Raw genomic sequence first — 25,824 nt, 5'->3', positions numbered from 1 at the left:
AACTTTTATTTACAACTTACAATGTCTGAAAGACACAGTTAAGGTGCACACATACTGCCCCTGCTGCAGACTGGTGATTACTGGAGCGCACCAGGACAGCTGGGGGTTGTTAAAATATTAAAGTAACTTCCCTGCCCTTTGGCCAACAGCTCATGCCCGAAAATTCTTAAAGTGCCTGCGTCCCCATATCCGCCTTCCCACCGCCCCAGCCCTCCCGACCCTCCCTGGGGCTTCTCCCCACTGGGACCTCCGAAGGATCCGGCAGCTAGAGTTAAGCCGGTTTGGTCATACATGGCCCTTAGGTTCTTTCTGATAAATAACAGTAGCCGGTAAAGAAGTTTGGGGCAGGTGAGGGGTAACTGCTCCAGCACCTCCCTGCCTGGGTGTAAGGAAAGCGAGTCTCAGAGCAAATTCTAGCCCCACAAAGACTTTCGGTAAACACACCTTCCCTAATAAAGGGACCCCATCGATCAGCCTGTTCTGTAAGTTTTATGAAGTCCCACTCCGGCCATCATCTTGCGGGGAAGGGTCCCTCAAGACAGCCACGACAGGGTTGCAGAGGCAGCCAGAGTCACCCCTAGAGATGGCATCAGATGCCAGAACTCTAAGCTGAGACTGGACAGGGGCCCATTTAGGGTCAGACCCCGTGGCCCTCCCTGGGGACACAGGCCAGGCAGTACCTTCCTTCAGTGGGAGCCGATTTCTTGAGGAATCTGAAAACAGATCAAGTCTTCCTCCTGAAAATTCAGTTTCCAAATTGAGATACACAATCAGTGTAAAATAAACCCCAGATTTCAAAGGCTTCATGCCTCGAAGAAAAAGAATATAAAATATCTCCATATTTTTTGTCGATTACGTGTTGAAATGATGTTTTTTTAATGTATTGGGTTAAATCAAATTGATCATTAAAAAATTCATCTCTCCTTTTCACCTTTTTAATGCGACTACTAGAAAATTGAAAATTGCATTCTGTAGCTCCCCTTATTTCTCTATCAGGCACTGCTGCTATAGTCAGTTAGGACTTAGCTGCTCAGGATCCAAGAGAGTCAGATGGGGGCAGTGAGCTTCAAATAAAAGTTTTCTAATCATGGACCTAGCTGGGGAGGTGGAGGGAGAGAAAATGGGCAGCTGCTGAAGTTCCAGGCCCTTCTGTTCCTCGTGCCCCAGGAAACACTGTGGCCAGGGCTGCTCATTCAACACGCAAGGCTGTGCATTCTCCGGGCACCACAGGCCATCAGCTATGTCCACTAGAGGTTCTGGGGTCCACAAAGAGGTTTGAGACCTGGCTGGGGGGCAGGAATCTTTGATTCTAAAATGCATAAATAAAAAAGGCAGAAGCAAAATGAATAAATGATGAATGTCCACAAACATGATAGTGCGTGCTTCATTCATCATTAATGTTAATACTCATTAAAGTTTCATCACCACTGAAAACAATTTGTTCAGCTTCTCACTTCACAGGAAGATAAGAATGTGCAGTGACTGTCCAGAAACCATAGTCACTTGGAAATTTAAAATACGCTGCTTGGGCCCAAGTGGTTTCACAAGTAGAATTATAGAAATCTTTACAAACGTTTCTACACCAAGAAAATGGTTTCTACACCATTCAGTGTTGATGTGAGTGAATTGCGAGATGTCTGATGTGATACAGAGTGGGGCCCCCAAACACAATGCCATATTCCCCGAAAGTCATATAAACAGGCCTTGTAATATTGGGGTAAATAAGAAAAAAATTAGGAAAGCTTAAATGTCTATCAAGTGGATCCTAGTTAAACACGTTTGGCACACTTGGACAATGGACCACAATGCTACCCTTGAAAAGGACCCAGTACAGCTTCAAATACTGACATGGGAAGATGTTTTTGATATTGTTAGCTGAAAAGTAAGCTGGATAAGAATCTCTGACATGTAAATGCATTTTTGTTTTTTGAAAAGATATGACTGCAGTAAAAAATATATAGCTAATGTTTAGTGCTAAATGATCTACATGAGGGGTCAGCAAACTTTTCCTGTAAAGAGCCAGATAGTAAATACTTTAGGATTTGTGGGTCACATGGTCTGTGCTGCAACTAGTCAGCTCTGCCTTTGTAGCTGGGAAGCAGCCATAAATAATATGTAAATCAATCACTGTGGCTGTGTTGCAATAAAACTTTATTTACAAAAATAGGCAGAAGGCCAGATTTGGCCGCAGGGCCATAGTTTGCCAACCCCGGCTCTATATCATTATTCTATTTAATCTCCAGATAGCCCTTTATAGCAGAGACTATCAGTGATCCTAAATTATGGATGTGGAAACGAAGGCTTAGAAAGAGCAAATGACTTGCCCAAGGTCATCACCTCTTATGCGGCATAGAAAAATGTCTGGAAAGAGACACACCACAGTGCATCAGTGCAGTTAATGCTGGGGAAGAGAAATGAGGCAGCTCTTACCCTTTCCTGTCCTCCTGTAATGCTTTCAGTGCATAAGTCTCATGAATGTGAAGGTTAATCTGAAAATATTTTTTAAGACTTTGGGGAAACTCACAGTCTCCTCTGCATTCTCTGTTGATCTTGTGTGTTAGTGTGGACCAACGCGGCGGAACTGTCGGAACAATCAGTGGCCGAGGAAATTCCTGGGGCAGAGCCCTACAGAGAAATTTTTGTGGACCAGGACCTGGCCCAGTATGATAAGGTGAGGGGTCTCGGGGAAGCACAGAGCTACAGCAGCAAGAGGGACCATGGAGAGATTGCCACTGCCTCTTGTTCTCTGTGTCTCAAGGACCGTCCCTTTTTCCTACTTCCAAGAAACCACCTCTTCCTCCCAAGACATTCAGCCAGGTTTGGCCACTGCTCATTTTATCCCAAATAACATCTACAACTACAAGGTACTGAGCACCTACTGTGTGCTGGGCCATGTCCTGTGCACTTGACATTTATTAGCTCGTTAATCTTCACCATCTTCAAAATAGATTTTATCACCCTCACTTTGCAGATGAGGAAACTGAAGCTCAGAGAGGTTCAGTGATGTGTTCACGGCTGCCCAATGCAAGGAGCAGTGTTAGGATTCAAAGCGAGGTCTGGTTAGCTTCTCAGCGGGTACTTCTAACTCCCACACAGTAATCACTTGGTCAACCTTCAGTGATGGGACAGTGACGCAAAAACACGTTCCTAGCAGGAGGAATTGAGCCCTGAAGTCAGGGAGGCCTGGGCCAAGAGACTCGTTAAAGAACCAGAGAGGTTTAAAGCAGGGATGCGAGCAGAACAGGTGGATTCAAGCCATCCTGGGAAGGGCCCAGGTCAATTTCTCCCCACTCAGACACGACTCGAAAGTTACTCTAAAAGAAGCAGTCTATAATATCTCGCTTTCCTTCAGGGCCAGGGCCTGCTCCTGCAGCAATTCTCAGAGTTTGTGAGGAGCAGACCTACCTGGGGTTCTTGTCAGACACGGAAATTCAAACCTTCAGGAGGCAGGGGGTTCCAACCAGGCATCCTGGGACCAGACTCTGAAAAATGTTGCAGAAAGGCGAGAAGCCACACTCAGATTCTGTATTTATCGCTGTGTAACAAGCCATCCCAAAACTTAGCGGCTTCCAACAGCAATTCATTATTCCCCAGAATCTATGGGTTGACCTGGAAGGTTCCTTTGCTCGCGTCCTCTGGCCTCACTCATGCGGCCTCAGTCAGCCGCTGGCTTGGCCAGTTTGGTGGTCGGTCTCCATTGGCCTCCTTCCCACATCTAGGGCCTCAGCCAGGACGCCTGGACTGGTGCGCCCCTTTGTGCATGTGGTTTTTCATCACAGCACGGTGGTCTCGGGGTTCCCAGGGGGCCAGAGCAGAAGCTGCACAGCCTGTAAGAACTTGCCTGGAGATCATGCAGCATCACTTCCACTCCATTCCATTGGTTAAAGCAAGTCACGGGGCCAGCCCAGACTAGAGGGTGGGGAAATAGACTGGATGGCAAGACTGCAAAGTATTTGTTGCCATTTTTCAACCTGCCTCAATTTTAACTCGGAAATATAGTGCAACCACTATAATTTTTTCTATTTATAGAAAATGTTTATAAGCCATTTATCATTTTTTCTATTTATAATAGAAAGAATTCTTTCTCTTTATAAGTCGTTTATACCCTGACTTGCCAGGACTCCTTCAAGTGACAATAAACAAATTAGCTTGAGGGGGAGCATCGATTAGCTCAACTTATTGGAAAATTTAAAGGGCCACTAGCTTCAGGTATGGCTAGATCCAGGAGCTTGAATAATGTCATCAGAACACTTCCCCACTACCAACCTCTCCCCTCTGTTTCCCTCAGAGTCTGGCTTTCTACATAAGGCTGGCTTTGTGTGTCAGAAAAGACAAACTCAGGCAAACAAGCCTACATATTTAAAGTTTATGATCCAAAAGAAGGCAAGATTCCTCTCCCTCTGTAATCGATGTGTGAAATCTCTGATTGACCAGCTTGGGCCACATGCACATGGGGAGGCGGGACAAGAAGGAGCAGGGCACATGACTGACAATCCTACCCAGACCCCATGGAAGGAGGAACGCTCCCTCCAGAAGGGCAAGGGGACCCTCACCAGGAAAGCAGAACCCACAGCTGTCCACTGCCCTCTGCAAACTTCTTATATTCCAGCACTGGCACGGGGCCTGGCACTTAGTTGCTGCCCGATGAAAGTTTGTTGCATGAAAAATGAATAAGCACCTGGCTGATGATAACAGGGTGAAACAGGGGAAACTGCCCAGGAGTAGGGAATATGTCTGATGCTCTCTCTTGAAGTTTTGCCACCAACTTTCACAAGGACCCAAAGGAAGGCCCCTGGCAGCAGCTGGCAATGTCAGACAGGCTTTCTCATGAGCGAGACCCTGTCCTGCCCCAGGTCACGGAGCTAGCAGGTCGTGAGGCTGACTGGACGGCTCTCCTGGGAATGAGCTGGCCCAGAAATTGCCCGTTTACCTCCTCCCGTGACTGCTTTGGAAAAGGCCTCTGGGGAATTTTTTCTTCTTCTTCTTCTTCTTCAGTTTTTCTGACATTTTATTGATAACGTCTGGTGAGAAGTTTGGGGGAATTTTTTTTTCCTTTTTTGGAAAACCTAACCAATTCTTTGGCTGCAGAGCTTTTTCACTGGAGAGATGGAGGACAGGGTTAATTATACCTGTGGGTACAGTCTACCAGCAATTTTGTTTTTCCAGCCGAAAGTTTACATGAGCCCATGCAAATAAATCACTATTCCTGTCTCATTTACTTTCCTGATTGAGTTACCTGGAAAAAATTCATACATGAATAGCCAAAAGAGGCAGGAAATATTAGAAGAGAGGAAAGGGAAAACAAACAGTTAAGAATGTTTTAAGTTAAAACAAATAACCCTCATTATAGGCAGAAAGTGGTCATACAGAATGTTGTTTTCCTAAGTACCTTTCCTAGGCCCCCAGTGTGCTAGGCTGTATATTATAAATGAAATCATTCTAAGTAAACTTTCTAGCAACAAATGTTCCCAAGTGGGATGGTTGTTCTTAATATGAAAGTCTAATTCTCGGGGAAAGGAAAGTTTCCGTACCTGTGAGGTACAGACATCCATTACAGGAGTCTATATACAATTACCTCATTTTAACCCAATTCTTGTCTCTATGAGATTTTCGAAGTGACAGAGATAGCCTTGAAAGTCTGCTTTTTCCCTCCCTGCCTGCCCTCACCTTCCCAAAGAATGATACCATATTTTTCCTGTCTTTCTTTAAATGGGCTCAGCCTTACATCCAGACCCACACCTAGTAAATTTCCCATCTGTCCTCCACCCAGGATGAAATAATTCTGCTGCTGGGAAAAGAAGTCAGCCGTCTCTCCGATTTTGAACTTGAATCTAAATACAAAGACACCGTGATAGCAAGCCTGCAGAACCAAGTGGCCAACCTGAGCCAGAAGCTGTTGGAAACAGCTGCCTCCAGGCAGAAGGAGAGGGTGATCCCGCCCAAGTTTCAGGTTCTGCATGAAGAGGACGATGCCCAACAGAGAGAGATCCAGAGCTTGAAAAACCAGGTAGGGCTCAGAGACAAGTGGGTCGGGGCCTTGGGGTCACAACACAGGGTGACAGCTCTCAGGTAGAGCCTGGGGGGAGCCACCCGGGTAGTTAGAAATGGGCAGTGAGCACAGCATGGTGAAGAGTGCAGATCCAGGGAGTGGAGGGTTGGCAAGTTTCTAGCCTTGTAAGAACAATATTAGATTTGATTAAGTGCCTACCATGTTCAGGCCCCGGTGCAGGTGCTTTGGGTACATTAGCTTATTTATTTATTTATTTACTTATTTAATGTATTTATTTATGGCTGCATTGGGTCTTCGTTGCTGTGCACGGGCTTTCTCTAGTTGCAGTGAGTAGGGGCTACTCTTCACTGCGGTGCGTGGGCTTCTCATTTCAGTGGCTTCTCTTGCTGCAGAGCATGGGCTCTAGGCACGTGGGCTTCGGTAGTTGCAGCATGAGGGCTTCAGTAGCTGTGGCTCGCGGACTCTAGAGTGCAGGCTCAGTAGTTGTGGCCCACGGGCATAGTTTCTCCACAGCATGTGGGATCTTCCTGGACCAGGGCTCGAACTCGTGTCCCCTGCATTGGCAGGCAGATTCTTAACCACTGCACCATGAGGGAAGTCCCCTCATTAGCTATTTAAACCTCAGTCTTCTGGCAGATGCCATTCTACAGATGAGGAGACTGAGGCACGCTCAGAGATGCCCAGGAGCTTGTTACAGCTTGCACAGCAAGTGAGAGGCAGTGATGTGATTTGGGCTCAGCTCTGCCACCTTGTACACCTCATGCTTTCACACCCACTTTGCATTTCCACCCAACTCCTGTCGCTTCAGTGACCACTTCTCACACCCACCCGGACCCAGCCAGAAAGAGCTGGAGATGGGGAGAAGGAACCCCACAGTGTTCCAAACACTGAGGCCTTTATCAAACCCTGAAGGCAGCTGCTGGTTCATTTATAGGGAATTTCACCAAAAATTCTCCACCCAGAATGTTTGGATTTACCAGTCAACTTCCTTCCTCCTGAAACTAAATCCAAAAAAAAAAAAAAAAAAAAAATTTTAAGTTTTAAAGAACTACTTTAAAATTGGCCACTGATCTTGTTCATAAATTATATCTCAACAAAGTTGATAAAAAAGCAATTGGTCATTGATGAATTTTGGCCTCAGTGCATAATTCTGCTTAAAACCGTAGTCAGATTTGGTTCAACATGGCGGAGTAGAAGGACATGTTCTCACTCCCTCTTTCGAGAACACTGGAATCACAACTAACTGCTGAACAATCATCGACAGGAAGACACTGGAGCTCACCAAAAAGATACCCCACATGCAAAGACAAAGGAGAAGGCGCAAAGAGACAGTAGGAGGGGCGCAATCCCAATAAAATCAAATCCCATAACTGCTGGGTGGGTGACTCACAAACTGGAGAACACTTATACCACAGAAGTCCACCCACTGGAGTGAAGGTTCTGAGCTCAACATCGGGCTTCCCAACCTGGGGGTCTGGCAATGGGAGGAGGAATTCCTAGAGAATCAGACTTTGAAGGCTAGTGGGATTTGATTGCAGGACTTTGGCAGGACTGGGGGAAAGAGAGATTCCACTCTTGGAGGGCACACACAAAGTAGTGTGTGCATTGGGACGCAGGGGAAGGAGCAGTGACCCCCATAGGAGACTGAACCAGACCTACCTGCTAGTGTTGGAGGGTCTCCTGCAGAGGCGGGGGGCAGCTGTGGCTCACCAAGGGACAAGGACACTGGCAGCAGAAGTTCTGGGAAGTATTCCTTGGCATGAGCCCTCCCAGAGTATGCCATTAACCCCACCAAAGAGCCCGGGTAGGTTCCAGTGTTGGGTCACCTCAGGCCAAACAACTAACAGGGAGGGAAACCAACCCACCCATCAGCAGACAAGCAGATTAAAGTTTTACTGAGCTCTGCCCACCATTGCAAGAGCCAGCTCTACCCAGCACCAGTCCCTCCCATCAGGAAACTTCCACAAGCCTCTTAGATAGCCTCATCCACCAGAGGGCAGACAGCAGCAGCAAGAAGAACTACAATCCTGCAGCCTGTGGAACAAAAACCATATCCACAGAAAGACAGCGAAGATGAAAAGGCAGGGGGCTATGTAACAGATGAAGGAACAAGATAAAACCCCAGAAAAACAACTAAATGAAATGGAGAGAGGCAATCTTCCAGAAAAAGAATTCAGAATAATGATAGTGAAGATGATCCTGGACCTCAGAAAAAGAATGGAGGCAAAGATCCAGAAGATGCAAGAAACGTTTAACAAAGATCTAGAAGAATTCAAGAAGAAACAAACAGAGATGAACAATACAATAACTGAAAAAAAAATACACTAGAAGGAATCAATAGAATAACTGGGGCAAAAGAACGGATAAGTGACCTGGAATACAGAATGGTGGAATTCACTGCTGCGGAACAGAATAAAGATAAAAGAATGAAAAGAAATGAAGACAGCTTAAGAGACCTCGGGGACAACATTAAACACAACAACGTTCACATTATACGGGTCCCAGAAGGAGAAGAGAGAGAGAAAGGACCCGAGAAGATATTGAAGAGATTATAGTCAAAAACTTCCCTAACATCGGAAAGGAAATAGCCACCCAAGTCCAGGAAGCACAGAGAGTCCCATACAGGAGAAACCCAAGGAGAAACACACCGAGACACATAGTAATCAACTTGGCAAAAATTAAAGAAAAATTATTGACAGCAGCAAGGGAAAAATGACAAATAACATACAAGGGAACTCCCAGAAGGTTACCAGCTGATTTCTCAGCAGAAAGTCTACAAGCCAGAAGGGAGTGGCATGATATACTTAAAGTGATGAAAGGGAAGAACGTACAACCAAGATTACTCTACCCAGCAAGGATCTCATTGAGATTCGATGGAGAAATCAAAAGCTTGACAGACAAGCAAAAGATAAGAGAATTGAGCACCACCAAACCAGCTCTACAACAAATGTTAAAGGAACTTCTGTAAGTGGGAAACACAAGAGAAGAAAAGGACCTACAAAAACAAACCCAAAACAATTAAGAAAATGGTCATAGGAACATACATATCGATAATTACCTTAAACGTGAATGGATTAAATGCTCCAACCAAAAGACACAGGGTTGCTGAATGGATACAAAAACAAGACCCATATATATGCTTTCTACAGAAGACCCACTTCAGACCTAGGGACACATACAGACTGAAAGTGAGGGGATGGAAAAAGATATTCCATGCAAATGGAAATCAAAGAAAGCTGGAGTAGCATTACTCATATCAGATAATATACACTTTAAAATAAAGAATGTTACAAGAGACAAGGAAGGACACTACGTAATGATCAAGGGATCAATTCAAGAAGAAGATGTAACAATTATAAATATATATGCACCCAGCATAGCAGCACCTCAATACATAAGGCAACTGCTAACAGCTCTAAAAGAGGAAATCAACAGTAACACAATAATAGTGGGGGACTTGAACACCTCACTTACACCAATGGACAGATCATCCAAAGAGAAAATTAATAAGGAAACACAAGCTTTAAATGACACAATAGACCAGATAGATTTAATTGATATTTGTAGGACATTCTGTCCAAAAACAGCGGATTGCACTTTCTTCTCAAGTGCGCATGGAACATTTTCCAGGATAGATCACGTCTTGGGTCAAAAATCAAGCCTCAGGAAATTTAAGAAAATTAAAATCATATCAAGTATCTTTTCTGACCACAACGCTATGAGATTAGAAATGAATTACAGGGAAAAACCTGTAAAAAACACAAACACACGGAGGCTAAACAGTACGTTACTAAATAACCAAGACATCACTGAAGAAGTCAAAGAGGAAATCAAAAAATACCTTGAGACAAATGACAATGAAAACACGACGATCCAAAACCTATGGGATGCAGCAAAAGCATCCCATAGATTTAGAGGGAAGTTTATAGCTATAGAAGCCCACCTCAAGAAACAAGCAAAATCTCAAATAAACAATCTAACGTTACACCTAAAGGAACTAGAGAAAGAAGAACAAACAAAACCCAAAGTTAGCAGAAGGAAAGAAATCATAAAGATCAGAGCAGAGATAAATGAAATAGAAACAAAGAAAACAATAGCAAAGATCAATAAAACTAAAAGCTGGTTCTTTGAGAAGTTAAACAAAATTGATAAACCATTAGCCAGACTCATCAAGAAAAAGAGGGAGAGGACTCAAATCAATAAAATTAGAAAGGAAAAAGAAGTTACAACAGACACCGCAGAAATACAAAGCATCCTAAGAGACAACTACAAGCAACTCTATGCCAATAAAATGGACAACCTAGAAGACATGAACAAATTCTTAGAAAGTTATAACCTTTCAAGACTGAACCAGGAAGAAATAGAAAATATGAACAGACCAATCACAAGTAATGGAATTGAAACTGTGATTAAAAATCTTCCAACAAACAGAAGTCCAGGACCAGAAGGCTTCACAGGTGAATTCTATCAAACATTTAGAGACGAGCTAACACCCATCCTTCTCAAACTCTTCCAAAAAATTGCAGAGGAAGGAACACTCCCAAACTCATTCTCTGAGGCCACCATCACCCTGATACCAAAACCAGACAAAGATACTACAAAAAAAGAAAATTACAGACCAATATGACTGATGAATATAGATGCAAAAATCTTCAACAAAATACTAGCAAACAGAATCCAACAACACATTAAAAGGATCATACACCATGATCAAGTGGGATTTATCCCAGAGAGGCAAGGATTCTTCAATATATGCAAATCAATCAATGTGATACACGATATTAACAAATTGAAAAAGAAAAACCATATGATCATCTCAATGGATGCAGAAAACACTTTTGACAAAATTCAACACTGATTTATGATAAAAACTCTCCAGAAAGTGGGCATAGAGGGAACCTACTTCAACATAGTAAAGGCCATATATGACAAAGCCACAGCAAACATCATTCTCAATGGTGAAAAACTGAAAGCATTTCCTCTAAGATCAGGAACAAGACAAGGATGTCCACTCTCACTACTATTCTTCAACATAGTTTTGGAAGTCCTAGCCACAGCAATCAGTGAAGAAAAAGCAATAAAAGGAATCCAAATTGAAAAAGAAGAAGTAAAACTGTCACTGTTTGCAGATGACAGGATACTCTACAGAGAGAATCCTAAAGATGGCACCAGAAAACTACTAGAGCTAATCAGTGAACTTGGTCAAGTTGCAGGACACAAAATGAATGCACAGAAATCTCTTGCATTCCTATACACTAATGATGAAAAATCTGAAAGAGAAATTAAGGAAACACTCCCATGTACCACTGCAACCAAAAAATACAATACCTAGGAATAAACCTACCTAGGGAGACAAAGACCTGTATGCAGAAAACTGTAAGACACTGATGAAAGAAATTAAAGATGATAGCAACAGATGGAGAGATATACCACGTTCTTGGATTGGAAGAATCAAAATTGTGAAAATGGCTATACTACCCAAAGCAATCTACAGATTCAATGCAATCCCTATCAAATTACCAATGGCATTTTTTACAGAACTGGAACAAAAAAGCTTAAAATTTGTGTGGAGACACAAAAGACCCCGAATAGCCAAATCAGTCTTGAGGGGAAAAAACGGAGATGGAGGAATCAGACTCCCTAAGTTCAGCCTATACTACAAAGCCACAGTAATCAAGACAATATGGTACTGGCACAAAAACAGAAATATAGGTCAATGGAACTGGATAGAAAGCCCAGAGATAAACCCACGCACCTATGGTCAACTAATCTATGACAAAGGAGGCAAGGATATACAGTGGAGAAAAGACAGTCTCTTCAATAAGTGGTGCTGGGAAAACTGGACAGCTACATGTAAAAGAATGAAATTAGAACACTCCCTAACGCCATACACAAAAATAAACTCAAAACGGATTAGAGACCTAAATGTAAGACCAGACACTCTAAAATTCTTAGAGGAAAACATAGGAAGAACACTCTTCGACATAAATCACAGCAAGATATTTTTTGATCCACTTCCTAGAGTAATGGAAATAAATACCAAAATAAACAAATGGGACCTAATGAAACTTCAAAGCTTTTGCACAGCAAAGGAAACCATAAACAAGATGAAAAGACAACCCTCAGAATGGGAGAAAATATTTGCAAAGGAAGCAACTGACAAATGATTAATTTCCAAAATATATAAACAGCTCATGCAGCTCAATATTAAAAAAACAAACAACCCAATCCAAAAATGGGCAGAAAACCTAAATAGACATTTCTCCAAAGAAGATATACCACTGGCCAAGAAGCACATGAAAAGCTGCTCAACATCATTAATTATTAGAGAAATGCAAATCAAAACTACAATGAGGTATCACCTCACACCAGTTAGAATGGGCATCATCAGAAAATCTACAAACAACAAATGCTGGAGACGGTGTGGAGAAAAGGGGACCGTCTTGCACTGTTGGTGGGAATGTAAATTGATACAGCCACTATGGAGAACAGTATGGAGGTTCCTTAAAAAACTAAAAATAGAATTACCATAGGACCCAGCAATCCCACTACTGGGCATATACCCAGAGAAAACCATAATTCAAAAAGCCACATGCACCCCAGTGTTCATTGCAGTACTATTTACAATAGCCAGATCATGGAAGCAACCTAAATGCCCATCAACAGACGAATGGTTAAAGAGGAAATGGTACATATGTACAATGGAATATTACTCAGCCATGAAAAGGAAGAAAATTGGGTTATTTGTAGAGACGTGGATGCATCTAGAGACTGCCATACAGAGTGAAGTAAGTCAGAAAGAGAAGAACAAATATCATATATTAACACATATATTTGGAACCTAGAAAAATGGTAAAGATGAACCAGTTTGCAGAGCAGAAATGGAGACACACATGTAGAGAACAAACGTATGGACACCAAGGGGGGAAAGCGGCAGGGGGTGGGGATGGTGGTATGATGAATTGAGAGATTGGGATTTACATGTATACACTGATGTGTATAAAATGGGTGACTAATAAGAAAAGTATAAATAAATAAATAAACATTTAAAAAAAGAGAGAGAGAGAAAAAAAAAAAAACCGTAGTCAGTGCTTGGGGGCCTTTGTTCTCTTGTGCTCTGTTTACTGTCTTTCCCTTCTGTAACCGATTCTAGGTACACAGTTTCAGTCCTAGAAATGGTGCTCTAGAAAGGACACAGATTGTGTATGGTGAACCTAGGAGATTCTAGCAGGAAACTGTAAGCTCCATGAAGGCAAAGGTTGGGCCCAGTAACCTTCTAGAACTCTGTTAGGACTGTGGCTGTTTGTTTGTTCTTTATTCATCCATCCGTCCATTAATCCAAAGAAATATTTTGGGGGGCCTATCCTGTGCCATGCCCTCTTCCAGGCTCTGAGAATTCAGCAGAGAACAAGACAGACATGATCCTTCCCCCTGTTATGCTCTAGTGAGGGAGATAGAATAAACAAGTCAACAAATACATGCTCTAATATTTAAATGAACTCATGACTCTCCTTCAAACCTGGTTTTCAAAAAACAATGAAAGTAACAGGTCCTATAGGAATTATTAGTGCAAACAGCTACCTTGACATGTAGCTGACACATTAATGAGCATCTTTTTCTTGAACTGAACCCAATTTTGCTGAAATATTCCTTTCAGTTATTCTCCCATTTCAGAGCTTTCCTGAGAAAATGACATGTCTTTTTCAGGTACATGGACGAGGCTGAATTATTCCCACATACCTTTTTTTTTTTTTGGCCGTACCACGCGGCTTGCAGGATCTTAGTTCCCTGACCAGGGATCAAACCCAGGCCTCCAGCAGTGGAAGCACAGAGTCCTAATCACTGGACTGCCAGGGAATTCCCCACATACCTTTTTTTAAATAATTGAAATATATTTGACATAGAATATTATATAATTTCCACATAGCTTTGAATATCAGCCGGTCCCAATTTGAGTTTTATTTAAAGTGGCTGCCGATATCTGGGGGAAAAAATGTTTTTTTACAAAGAAATTATCTAGAAATAATTACACTGATGCATCATGCTGTTGCCACCCCTACCCCTGGAGCTTCACTTATAACTGAAGAAGAATATTTTATAGCAAGGCATATATGAACCCGAGGCTCCATTGGTTTGAACTCAAATCGAGTTTCATCCACTGACATTTTAGTTTCTTAAGTATTCTACTGCCTGCAGAGCATTCCACCAGAAGTGTAAGCCACATGGCAGGTTGATTTATGGTTCTGATTACTTTATGTGTTTTCCCTGGTCCCCGAAGGTGTGTGCATAATGATTTGCTCTCAGAGATCTTCGATCCGCTACAATATCACTAGAAAATTCTTACCTCCATGTGCTCTTATACGCCTGTGCTAATTAGAAGCCAAATTATCATCCTGAAACAATCACTCCTCCTAGCACTCTTAACTTTCTTATGATTCAGTGCCCATTTTATTACACAGCTTAACAGACATTAAACATCTTGGAATTTATGCCATTACAAACAATATGGATATTTACTTTGATAGTAAAAGTATCAAAGAGGTTTGAAGACTCTTTGGAGTTTTCCAGCAATCCGAAATCCTAAAACTCTGACACTCAGATTGAAATATTTTCAATCTGTCAAAACCACTGGAGTCTTAGAGGGGAACGTATGTTTTCCCTTCTGGAAGTTTGTCTCTGTGTGTTCTATCTCTGGTATCATGCAAATAAAAGCATTAAGCTGAGAAGAGCTTACAAACACTTTCAGTGTTCCAAGGACCTTTTATGGAAAAGTTGTATTTCCCCCCAACAGAGAAAAGTAAGATGTGAAAGAATTTTTTCACTCAAAGTTTCCAAAGCACAAACATGCAAAAGTATAGCCTTGGGGAGAGTGGGGGTCAGAGTGACCTGTGTCCCCGCAACTTCTAGCATAGACCCCCCCCAATAATGTCTCAGGTGCCCCAGGGAAAAAGTAAGTGTAACTGCCCCAAATGTCCTAGACTCTGAACCATGATGGTGTATGAAACGAGTCAGAAAACTTGTGAGACCTTGATGGTTCTGTTAATTCTACCAGAGTAATAATGACAAGATTTCCAAGGACACAAACCAAGACCAAAGGCTGTGACCGCCATCTGGTGGCCATATCAGCACGCCCGAACTCCATTACCTGGGCATGCCCACCACCTCCCCCCAATCTTTTTTTTTTTTTTTTTTTTTTTTTTAGTGTGATGCCCGCAACCTGGTCTGATGGTAAACAGGGAAATTCCTGTATTTCTTCTTTTGGAGGGATTATTTTTATTTAAGATACTGAATCTCTATTTACTCTTATAACAGTTATTTTTAATTTAATGCACGTTTTTAAGTTTAAAAAGGGAGCTGCTTCTACGAAAAATGCTAAGAAATTATAGTGGGGCTAGCCAAGAGACATGGGAAAAATAGTGAAAGTGGTATATGAATGACTGAAGTTTAGGAACTCTCTTCGGGTGGGGTTGCTAGAAAAAGTAAGGACACCCAGTTAAATTTGAATTTTAGAATTTCGTTTTAGTGTGTGTCCCAAATATTGCATGGGACACATTTGCACTAAAATATTATTCATTATCTGAAATCCTATTTTAAGTGAACATCCTTTTTTCCGCCCCTAAATCTGGCAACCTTACCTTAGGAGAACAAAGAAATTGCACCCAGGACTTCCCTGGTGGCACAGTGGTTAGGAATCCACCTGCCAGTGCAGGGGACACGGGCTCGAGCCCTGGTCGGGGAAGATCCCACATGCCGCGGAGCATCTAAGCCCGTGCGCCACAACTACTGAGTCCCTCGTGCCACAACTACTGAAGCCCGTGTACTTACAGCCCATGCTCTGCAACAAGAGAAGGCGCTGCAATAAGCCTGTGCACCGCAACAAAGACCCAACGCAACCAAAAATAAATAAATTTATTTTTAAAAAAAGAAAAGAAACTGCACCCTTCTCCTTGTCACTTCCATTTTGATCTATCAGAATAAGCTAGTGGGGCTTCCCTTGTGGTGCAGTGGTTGAGAGTCCGCTTGCCGATGCAGGGGACGCAGGTTCGTGCCCCGGTTCGGGAAGATCCCACATGCCGCAGAGCGGCTGGGCCCGTGGGCCATGGTCGCTGAGCCTGTGCGTCCGGAGCCTGCGCCCCACAACGGGAGAGGCCACAACAGTGAGAGGCCCGCGTACTGCAAAAAAAAAAAAAAAGAAAAGCAAAACAAGCTAGCTCTTGTCCTGTCTACGGATTGCGTGGCATTTATGCCCCAGTAAACGGGTCCCTGTGGGAGTACTGAGGCCTGACATCTGAAAAATCACAGGGCAAAGGCCCACAGTGCACCTTGAGGTGGGAAAGTCCTGGCCACTCAGAACAAGCAGTCTGGCCACATCAGACCGAGAGGGAGGGGGTTCTGGGCCCAGCTCTCTTTCCCGGCCTCTCGGGTACCTGCTCTGTGGAGGCCGAGGCCTGGCAGCTACTTTCGGGCCCTTACCAACGTTGCATTTGATGGAGAGCCTTCCGCACCTCACGTGTAGACCTAGACCCCTGGAGAGGGACCGGCCCTTGAGGGGGCTCTGATCCATGGATTTTGAGGGTGCTCACAGCAGCCATAGATAGAGCCGGCCTGTGGTGCTCCCACCCACGATTCCTGTATTTCCTCTTTTTTTTTTTTTTTTTTTTGTGGTACGCATGCCTCTCACTGTTGTGGTCTCTCCCAGTGCGGAGCACAGGCTCCGGACGCGCAGGCTCAGGGGCCATGGCTACGGGCCCAGCCGCTCCGCGGCGTGTGGGATCTTCCCAGACCGGGACATGAACACGTGTCCCCTGCATCAGCAGGCAGACTCTCAACCACTGCGCCACCAGGGAAGCCCTTGTATTTCCTCTTAATAACAACCACACTGGCGTTTAAGTGAGCCTGGCAAGGCTTACAAATGCACACATAAAGATTACCAACTATCTTCCCCAGAGACGCACGAGGGAAGCTGAAGCTAAAACACCCCGTGAGGGCTTACCTGGTGGCGCAGTGGTTGAGAGTCCGCCTGCCGATGCAGGGGACATGGGTTCGTGCCCCGGTCCGGGAAGATCCCACATGCCATGGAGCGGCTGGGCCCGTGAGCCATGGCCGCTGAGCCTGCGCGTCCGGAGCCTGTGCTCCACAAAGGGAGAGGCCACAACAGTGAGAGGCCCGCGTGCCGCAAAAAAAAAAAAAAGAAAACAAAAAAAACACCCCGTGGTAGGTAGAGGAGAGGACCGTCACAGCTCATCCCCCTGTGCCGTGTGCCAGGCATGATCTGAGCACTTGTACACATGTTAACTTATTAAAATACTTCTAACAATCCTATCAGGTTGGGACTACCATCACCCCGCATACAGACTGAACAAAAGGAAACAGAATATGGTGTCCTCCTTGTGTTCACAAAGCCCATTAACTGGCAGAGGCAGGACTTGAAGGCCACAGTCCGGCTCCCGAGTCCATGCCATGCTTTACAGCCTCCAACTTCTCACGCTCATTCCTAGAGCCACCTGGGAAGGAGGAACCAGGCAACTAAAGACTGGGTTTGAATCAGACTCCACGTCTGACCAGCCACGTGATGCCGAGCAGGGGGCCTCGCCTCTCTGAGTCTCAACCTGGCTCCCTTGCAAAATGGGCACATTAATGGGAACGTCAGCCTTCAGCAACGCTGTGACGAGTATCAGTGTAGCATGTGTGAACGGGCTTTGTAAACTCTGGAGTGTTCTGTGAGGTATAAACTACCCTCTATTCTCATTAGAGGGAATTCATTTCATAACCTGCTCCCGGCTCTTGAACTTTGCTGTGCATCCAGTCAGTGCTGGATGATCTGGAACCAACAGCTGGTCTATTTATGGCTGAAAATCCACAGGTCATAGGAAGACAGCAGCACTGGAGCCCCTGGGTGGCCACAAAGATAAGGTCCGTGTCTCGAGGACCGATGACATGGTGGTCACTGAAGGAACAGGCCCCCTCCTGCCCCTTCCACTAGTGACAACGGAAAACCTTGGTTTCCCCAACACCCCGATCCAAGATCAACCCGACTCTTTGCCCAACGTTGGAGAAGTACCGGCGTGTCCTGCAGGCCTGGCTGGCCCCCTCTGACTGTGTGTTGCCTCCTTCCACAGATCAGTGCCCTACAGCAAGTCTACAACCAGGTGCTGAGCCAGACCCTGTCTGAGAGAAACTTAGAAATCACCTCCCTGAAGCACGAGGCCGAGAACTTAAGGAGGGACGCCGCCATCACGTCAGGTGAGGCCCTTCTGCATTCAGGCCCCAGAGCTTCTGCCCTCCCGCTGCAGACATCACCAGTCAACCAGCGCACCTGTGCCCGTGACCTGGGTGCAGCCTCAGGGATCACCCGTGTCGGTGCATTAGAGTTCTCCCTCAGTGGAGGTTTCTTGCCACCCAGTTCCGAGGGCAGGGCCTGGTAAATATTTGAGAGAATGGTATCTCTTGGCTACAAGGTCTCCTGAGCACTGGCCCCACCAGGGAGAACACAGGTCGCCTTGTGGCTTGGGTGGTTCCACAAAGCAGCCTGAGTGCAAACTAGAGCGTGGACAAAATGGGGTCACTCCTTTAAGGCACCCATGGTCTCACCCATTTCAGCCGAGTGCACTTGGGCCCAAGGGAAACCATTTTCTAATTTGATCAGAGGTGGTTCCCTGATAAAGGGCTTGGGTTGGGAGAGGGGCAGCCAACGCACAGCTGTGGCTGAGCTTTGATTCCCTGGATTCCTTCATTGCTTCCACATGTTTCTTGAGCTCCTACTAGGTGTCAGGCCCCATTCCAGGCTCCTGGGAGGGAGAGCCAAAAAAGACAGTCAGATTCCTGTACTCACAGATTTGGGAGGGGTTGACAGACAATAAAAGTAAAGGGATGAATAAACAAGCCCACTTCAGAGAGCAGTGCTGCTGTGGAGAAAATAAACTGTGTGTCGTGGTGGCCAGCGCTTCAAGGGGGGAGGCCAAGGGGGACCAGCTTAGTGGGTGTGCAACCATGGAACTCAGGTGGGACTTGAACCCGTGGGCTGGGACTCGAACCCACTCAGAACCCACTATCTTTTAATCGAGATCATGCATCTGGTCTCGGGACTTAATAAAGCTCAGGTTCTTTATGTCTCATGCAGAAAGAATTCAGTGAGAGACAAAGTAAGAAGTGGATTTCTTTAGAGAGAAACACACTCCACAGACAGAGTGTGGGCCATTTCAGAAGGCTAGAGACCCCCAAATATGGGGCAGTTAGTTTTTATGGGCTGGGTAATTTTATAGGCTAAAGAGTGGGAGGATTGGGACAACTCTAATATTTTGGGGAAGGGGCGGGGATTTCCAGGAATTGGGCCAACACCCACTTTTTTTTTTTTTTTTCCTGTACGCGGGCCTCTCACAGTTGTGGCCTCTCCCATTGCGGAGCACAGGCTCCGGACGTGCAGGCTCAGCAGCCATGGCTCACGGGCCCAGCCGCTACGCAGCATGTGGGATCTTCCCGGACCGGGGCACGAACCCGTGTCCCCTGCATCGGCAGGCGGACTCTCAACCACCGCGCCACCAGGGAAGCCCCACCACCCACTTTTTGACCTTTATGGTCAGCCTCGGAACAGTCCTGGTGCTGATGGGTGTGTCATTTCGCTCATGTGTTACAATGAGCCTGTAATGGGGCTCCAGTTCCCCTGGAACTCGAATCTTACGCCCCCTTGGACCTAGCCGATTCTAACCAGTTCATGTTGTATCCTCCACCGCTATGTCCTTCTTTTAGAGAGGACCTGTTTCAGGTGGGCAAGGACAAGCCAAGGGCAAGCGAGCCTGCGTGGAGTGAACAGGGGATTGTGGGGCTGGGCAGGGTCGGGGGGGTCTGGGTTTTTATTCCAAGGGTGTTGGGAATCCAGTGGAGGTTTTTAAGCAGAAACTGACATGTCTAGAGACCTGAAGAGGATGGGGCCACTCACAGACGAGGGGAGGGAGAGAAGCAGGTGACAGGGAGGAGGCAGTGAGCCTCGGAGGGGCACATCACTCTGAAAGCAGCCAGTGCGTAGCAGGAAACATGCCCACAGCTGTAGAAGCCAGGCATAGCATTGAGTCGCACGTGAATCCCCATCTCTGTATGAATCTGTGCTTTTCTTCTGCCTCACTCTGCAACTTAATCACACCCACACCCACCCCCTGCTGCCCCCAGGTCTCTGCTTATGCTCCTCCCTCACTTGGGATGTCCTCAGATGTTTTCTGAGCACCTCCCGCAGGCTAGGTGCTGTTCTGGGCACCAGGAATGGAAGGATGAACTCGCTGGTCCTCACCTTCCTCCCGTATGTCGGCCAGTGAAACCTCATCCAAGCATCAAGCCTGTCTCAGATCCCACCTTCTCCGATCAGGGAGTCGGACAGGCCTGGGTTGGGATAACGCTTGAGATGGGCTGGACCCACTCAAAGTGTGGCAAGCCCCAGAGGGATTTCCAAGTAACTGAACTCTGTCCTGGAGGCAAAGCTCATTTTTAAAATGAAATTCTGGAGCATTTTGTGCTTTATTTCATAGACATTCTTGATTGATACCTACCACTAAAACTGGGCCTGATGTTCTTTCAAGAAAAGAACCGTAGGAGATAACCCAATACCACTGCATTTATGCACCCTTCTTCCCACTTTTATTCAAAATGATACTACAATGCAAGAGGGAAGAGATATGGGGAGATATGTATATGCATAACTGATTCACTTGGTTATAAAGCAGAAACTAAAACACCATTGTAAAGCAATTATACTCCAATAAAGATGTTAAAAAAATGATACTACAGTAATGGAGGAGTTATCTATTGCTGCATAACAAGTTACCCCAAAATGTAATGGATAAAACCCTAACCAATATTTATTATCTCCTCCAGTTTCTGTAGTTCAGGATTTGAGCGGGGGGTGACTTAGTTCTCATGAGTTGCAGGCAAGATGTCGGCTGGGGCATCAGTCATGTCATCTAAAGCCTCGGGGGGAGCCGGAGGATCCCCCTTCAGAATGGCTGCTCATGTGGCTATTGGCTGGAGGCCTTAGTCCCTCAGCACACATGCTTCTCTCTAGGGCTGCTTGAGTGTCGTCACGACACAGCAGTTGGCTTCCCCCAGAGTGAATGATTGGAGAGAGAGCAAAGAGGAGGCCACAGCGTGTTTTATGACCCAGCCTCAGAGGAAACAGTCCGTCATTTCCAGAGTATCATATTGGTTACCCATGGCAGCCCTATTCAGGGTGGGAGGGGCTAACCAGGGCATGAATTCTAGGTGGTAGGGATCATTGGGGCCATTTTGGAAGCTGGCTGCCGAGAAAAATCATAGGCGCCATGGAACAAACATAATTTAGCCACTTTGTGTTCTTGGGACATACTGCATCATTTGACCCTTACAATAACTCTGTGTGGGACAGACAGTGGGAGGTGAAATAGCTTGTCCAAGACCACCAAGCTAATAAGTGGTAGAGAGGGGTCCAAACTCAGAGGACTGTGAAACCAACCACCCACCCCATCAATAGTGTCCAGCAGTTCCCTCTGCCACACGCCCGTCTCCTGGCCTCTGGAGAAGAATTCCTGGACCTTCCCTGTGCTGGGCCTTTGTTCCCCAGGCCCATGGTGTGGCCTCTCCTCCCGGCTTTGCCTGGCCTGTGCCCACAAGGGGCCCCCAAAGGCTTCTCCTCTCGCTGGTGCTGACTGCCCCTCATTCTCACTGAAGCCTCAAACCCTGTTCCGTGGACTTTGCTCTCATTCCCATTCCTGCTCTGTGACCCTTGGAAAAAGCCTCCCCAGTTCTAGGAGGGCACCGGTGGTGGCCCGGGTTTTGAACGTCTTGTCCGAACGTTGGCTGAGAGCCATGGTGTTGCCAAGAATCCTTCTTGCCTCTTTCACCTCCATGAGTCTTTTGTTTTGGTTTGGTTTGGTTCTTTTACAGAGATGGTGTCATCTTTGCAAAGAGACGTGTTAGTAAAGGATGGTCAAGTTCAACAATTACAACAGGAGGTGAATCAACTGAAAAGTGAGAACAAAGAAAAGGATCACCAGCTCGAAGCCCTCAGCTCCAGAGTGAGTGTCGGGTCATCAGCAAATTGTAGCTGCGAAAAGCAGACACAGTGGAGTCACATGACACACGGTGGTGAGATGAGGCCAGTGCCCAAGGACACAGGGAGGGTAGCTGCTGGGCAGGTGGCCAACTTCTCTGAAGCCTTTCAAAGGACAGTGTGTATGTGGCTCAGAAGAAGCATAATAGATTTTCACATCCAGCAAACATTTTCTAACCCCTATTATAAATGAGTTTGTTTAATCCCAGCAACAAACCCACCTATGAGCATATACTGCCATTGCAAAGTTTAACATTAAACAGAATACGATCTCCCTGTGAGCACGGATGACCACACGGCTGCATCGTGGTCCCAGCACCGCTGGTTCTCATAACTGTCTTCAAAGCAGAACGTCTGAAGATCCAGATGCAAACACGCAGACGCTCATTCCTTCCTTAGACTTTAGTGTGTAGAATGTCTCTATGGAAGATGGACGTGGTAGGCAAGCAAAGAGCTTTTTACATGTAACTTTGACTATTTGCAAATCTTGCCTTCAATGCTAACTTTAGAATCCTGACTCTATAGGATAAGATTTCTCAGTATTTGCATGATGTGCCTGTTTCTGTGAGTCAAGGTAAAACCTCAAAGCTTTCATCTCAGGTGGCAACTCAGAGATTCCCAGAGGCTACCCGATAGCTAGGTCTGCATGGGGGTGGGGTGAGAACAGATCTTGAGGTTCCAAGGAAAAGGCACAATAAGTAACACCTGGTACGTAGTACCATACCCAGTTTGGAGCTGGTGAAAGGCACTGCACGAGCTTTGGGATCAGACAGACCAGGGTCCAATCCCAGAGCTTTCTTTCATTGTAACTTATTTGGCCTCCATTTCCCCATCTGTGAAATGGGGATGACAAAATCGTTTTCTGAGAAGTGGGAGGCTGGTTTTAGTTGTGCTCTTCTGCCTCTGCCCTAGGTTGGCTGCCTGGCCAAGCCCTCTGCATTCGTTTCTCCCAAGCAGAGTGTCTTCCCAGGCATGTGCTATAGCTGTTTAATGTGGGGTCTGTGTGTGTGTGTGTGTGTGTGTGTGTGTGTGTGTTGGGGACGGGAAGGGGATGCAGAGCTGGTGCTAAGTAGAAGGAATCTGCAAAGACAGCACCTGCTTGGCTCTTCTACCTCCTGAAGTGCATTTGGATGATTTATGTCCCTGTTTCCCCTTCCTCGTTGACCTCGGAATGAGGTCCCTTCTCCTCTAGACTGTGCTGGCCAATAGCAGAAGGGCTCGTCACCACCAAGGGTACTGCTCTTGTGAACATTTGATATGCCTTTTTTTTTAAATGACATACATCATGTGTGTTAATTTTAGAAAAATAAGTAGATGACATTGAGAAGAAAAAATAAAAAGAGGAGAGGAAATGCTACCTTGAGAAATCAGTGTTAATATTTTCATGTATGTTCTTCCAGTCTTATTTCTATATATTGCCTAGAAATCAATCAATCAATCATTTTATAGTGAATTTATACTATGCACATTTTTAAAAATTTTAAATACTTACTATTTTCCCGTGCTAATAAATCAACGCTCTTATCATTCGTCTTAAAAGCTACATACTTTCTCCTGGATGTACCCAGTGTTATAAAGTGGTCTGCTGTTCTAAACAACACTTGGGTTGTTTCCTCTTTTTTTTTTTTTTCTTCCACTGTTACGGACAATTCTGTGAAGAGCATCCTTGAAACTACAGATTTACTTATTTCTCCAGTCATTGTCCTTAAGGTACATTCCTAAAGTGGGAATTGCTGGGTCAAAAGAAGGCACATCCATCCTTATGCCCTTAATGCCTGTTGCCGAGCTGCCTTCGGGCAAGACAGCTCCGTTTACCCCTCCACACCAGTCGGGGCAGTTGTGTCTTTGAGACTCAACCTGCACAAAAGCCGTAAGATGGACCCGAGCTCACTGGCTCGGCCCCCTCCACCCTCACCGTTCACAGCGTGAAAACATCCCAATTCCTGCACCCTAAGTACCCAGACTCTGCACAGCTGGATTTCCCCTGCAGTGAAGTTTGCTAACTTTGAAGAGGAATTTAAACGCTCTATTCCTCAGAACTCATGAGAGGGGTGAACTGGGAAGGACTGCAGGATCCCGTGCTCCCATCACACAAATGGTCTTACCTCTCAGAATTCAGAGGTGTGATTGGGTTATACAGCAGGAAACACTCCTGGGCATGAACACAGGTACTTGGGACCCCCAGCCAAGCCCCCGTGGCCTTGTCCTTTTTCTCCACAGTGCTCAGAGCTGAAAGAAGAGTTACAGAAGGAAGATGCCCAGAAGGAGAACTGGGAAGCCCAAGAGAAAGAGTTAAAACTCTGCAAAACCGTGCGTTGAACCTCCTGACCCCTAGGTGTCCACTGAAAGCCTAGATTGTGACCTTGAGTGTTTTGGAAGGGTTCCTTGGCCCATTAGCTAGCACAAGCTCTGGGGCTTTCTGGGTGTCTGTCTGTTAATGTAGTCTCCTAATTCTTTGATTTGCTAGCCTCAAAGAGATGGGTGAAAAGACCATGGAAAACACACGCTCCCCAGATTTTCTGGGCAGTTGGCTCAAGGCCCCTCATCAGGATTCCCCTGGGGAAAGGGACGAGAGGTGGCCACCGTATGCTGCTAGAAATTCACCGTGGTCCCTACCCCTGGACTTGTGATGCCCAGACTTTCATGATCCACTGTCACAAGTTTTATCACGGCCCTGAACACTGTTATTAACACAACTCTTCTTGAAGTATTTTTGCTTAAATACATTCAATTTTACAACAATTCATAAAAACACAATAAAAAGCAAATGTATCACTGGCCTTGTATGGAAGGTGAACATAAAAATTAATACAATGAAAAGATGACCACTAAATGTAAATGTTCACCCCCTGTACTGGCCCGAACCCTCGTGCACATCACCAGGCATACATTTTCCATCCGTTGGGAAGGACGGTGCCTAGGATGGGGGGAGGAGACGTGTGTTCTTCTCTCTGTCAGGAGCACACTTCTCTGCCTCAAATGAGAAAAAACAAAAATGTCATTGTTCTTTTCTTCCAAACTGTGCCCATTGTGTCTTCCAAACAGCCCTTATTTAGATTGAACTCAAAAATGTGCCCCAAGGAAAGAGACTCTAATGAGTGGATAGGTATCTTATACTGTTTAATCCAGGATCCATGCTGATCTTCAAAAGAAACTCAAATTTTCCCTCACCCAGCACTTTCATTGCATCCGTTGAAAGAAAGTCCACTTTGCCTCAAAGATGTGGAATTGTCCCCCAAGGGAAGGAATGAAGCGAATCCCAGACTAGGTTTCTGCCTTAATGAACCGGATGAAATGAGTTGTGAAGTTGACTTCCCTGTTGTTGGAACTCTTTCAGCAAATCCATGACATGGAAAAAGAAATGAGGAAGCTCAGGGTGGAGCTGAAAAGGAGCAGTACCGAGCAGAGCCTGATCTCTATGACGCTGTGGGAAAAGAGCAAGGTATGGCAGGGACAGGTCGGCCTGGGAACCACTCTGGGGCAAGCACTCCACCTGCATCATCTCTGTTCATCCTCACAATGACCCCATGCGGTCTATACTGGTATTAACCCCACTTTACAGTCGGGAAAACTGAGGCTCACAGAGGTGAAGGAAGTTATCCAAGTTCACTTGCATAAAGTAGTTGTGGCAGAACTTGAATCCAGGTCTGCCTGACTCCAAAGCTCCTGTGTGTAGCCACTACCCTAGACTGCCTTCAAATCTTAATTGTGAAATTATCTAAGAAAGAATTGATCCATTAAA

General features: G+C 45.4%; 1 protein-coding gene and 1 pseudogene across 2 annotated transcripts in view; one reads left to right on the top strand and one right to left on the bottom strand.

The window, feature by feature from the left end:
• The window catches only part of LOC309807669 (interferon regulatory factor 6-like), a 1,069,421-nt gene that overhangs the window by 814,567 nt on the left and 229,030 nt on the right, over positions 1–25,824 (bottom strand). The gene's annotated exons all lie outside the window — the stretch shown is intronic.
• The window catches only part of LOC309808881 (forkhead-associated domain-containing protein 1-like), a 101,508-nt pseudogene that overhangs the window by 43,116 nt on the left and 32,568 nt on the right, over positions 1–25,824 (top strand). Inside the window, exons 4-9 of the transcript in view lie at positions 2,562–2,671; positions 5,771–6,007; positions 18,130–18,253; positions 21,917–22,047; positions 24,303–24,392; positions 25,420–25,524. The product of the transcript in view is annotated as a forkhead-associated domain-containing protein 1-like (transcript). The remainder of the gene's footprint in view (positions 1–2,561; positions 2,672–5,770; positions 6,008–18,129; positions 18,254–21,916; positions 22,048–24,302; positions 24,393–25,419; positions 25,525–25,824) is intronic.

Source organism: Mesoplodon mirus (assembly GCF_964341445.2).
Source record: "Mesoplodon mirus genome assembly, chromosome: 7".
Taxonomy (NCBI): domain Eukaryota; kingdom Metazoa; phylum Chordata; class Mammalia; order Artiodactyla; family Ziphiidae; genus Mesoplodon; species Mesoplodon mirus.
The sequence above is the reverse complement of the archived record's forward strand: the minus strand, read 5'-3'. Positions and strand labels throughout refer to the sequence as shown.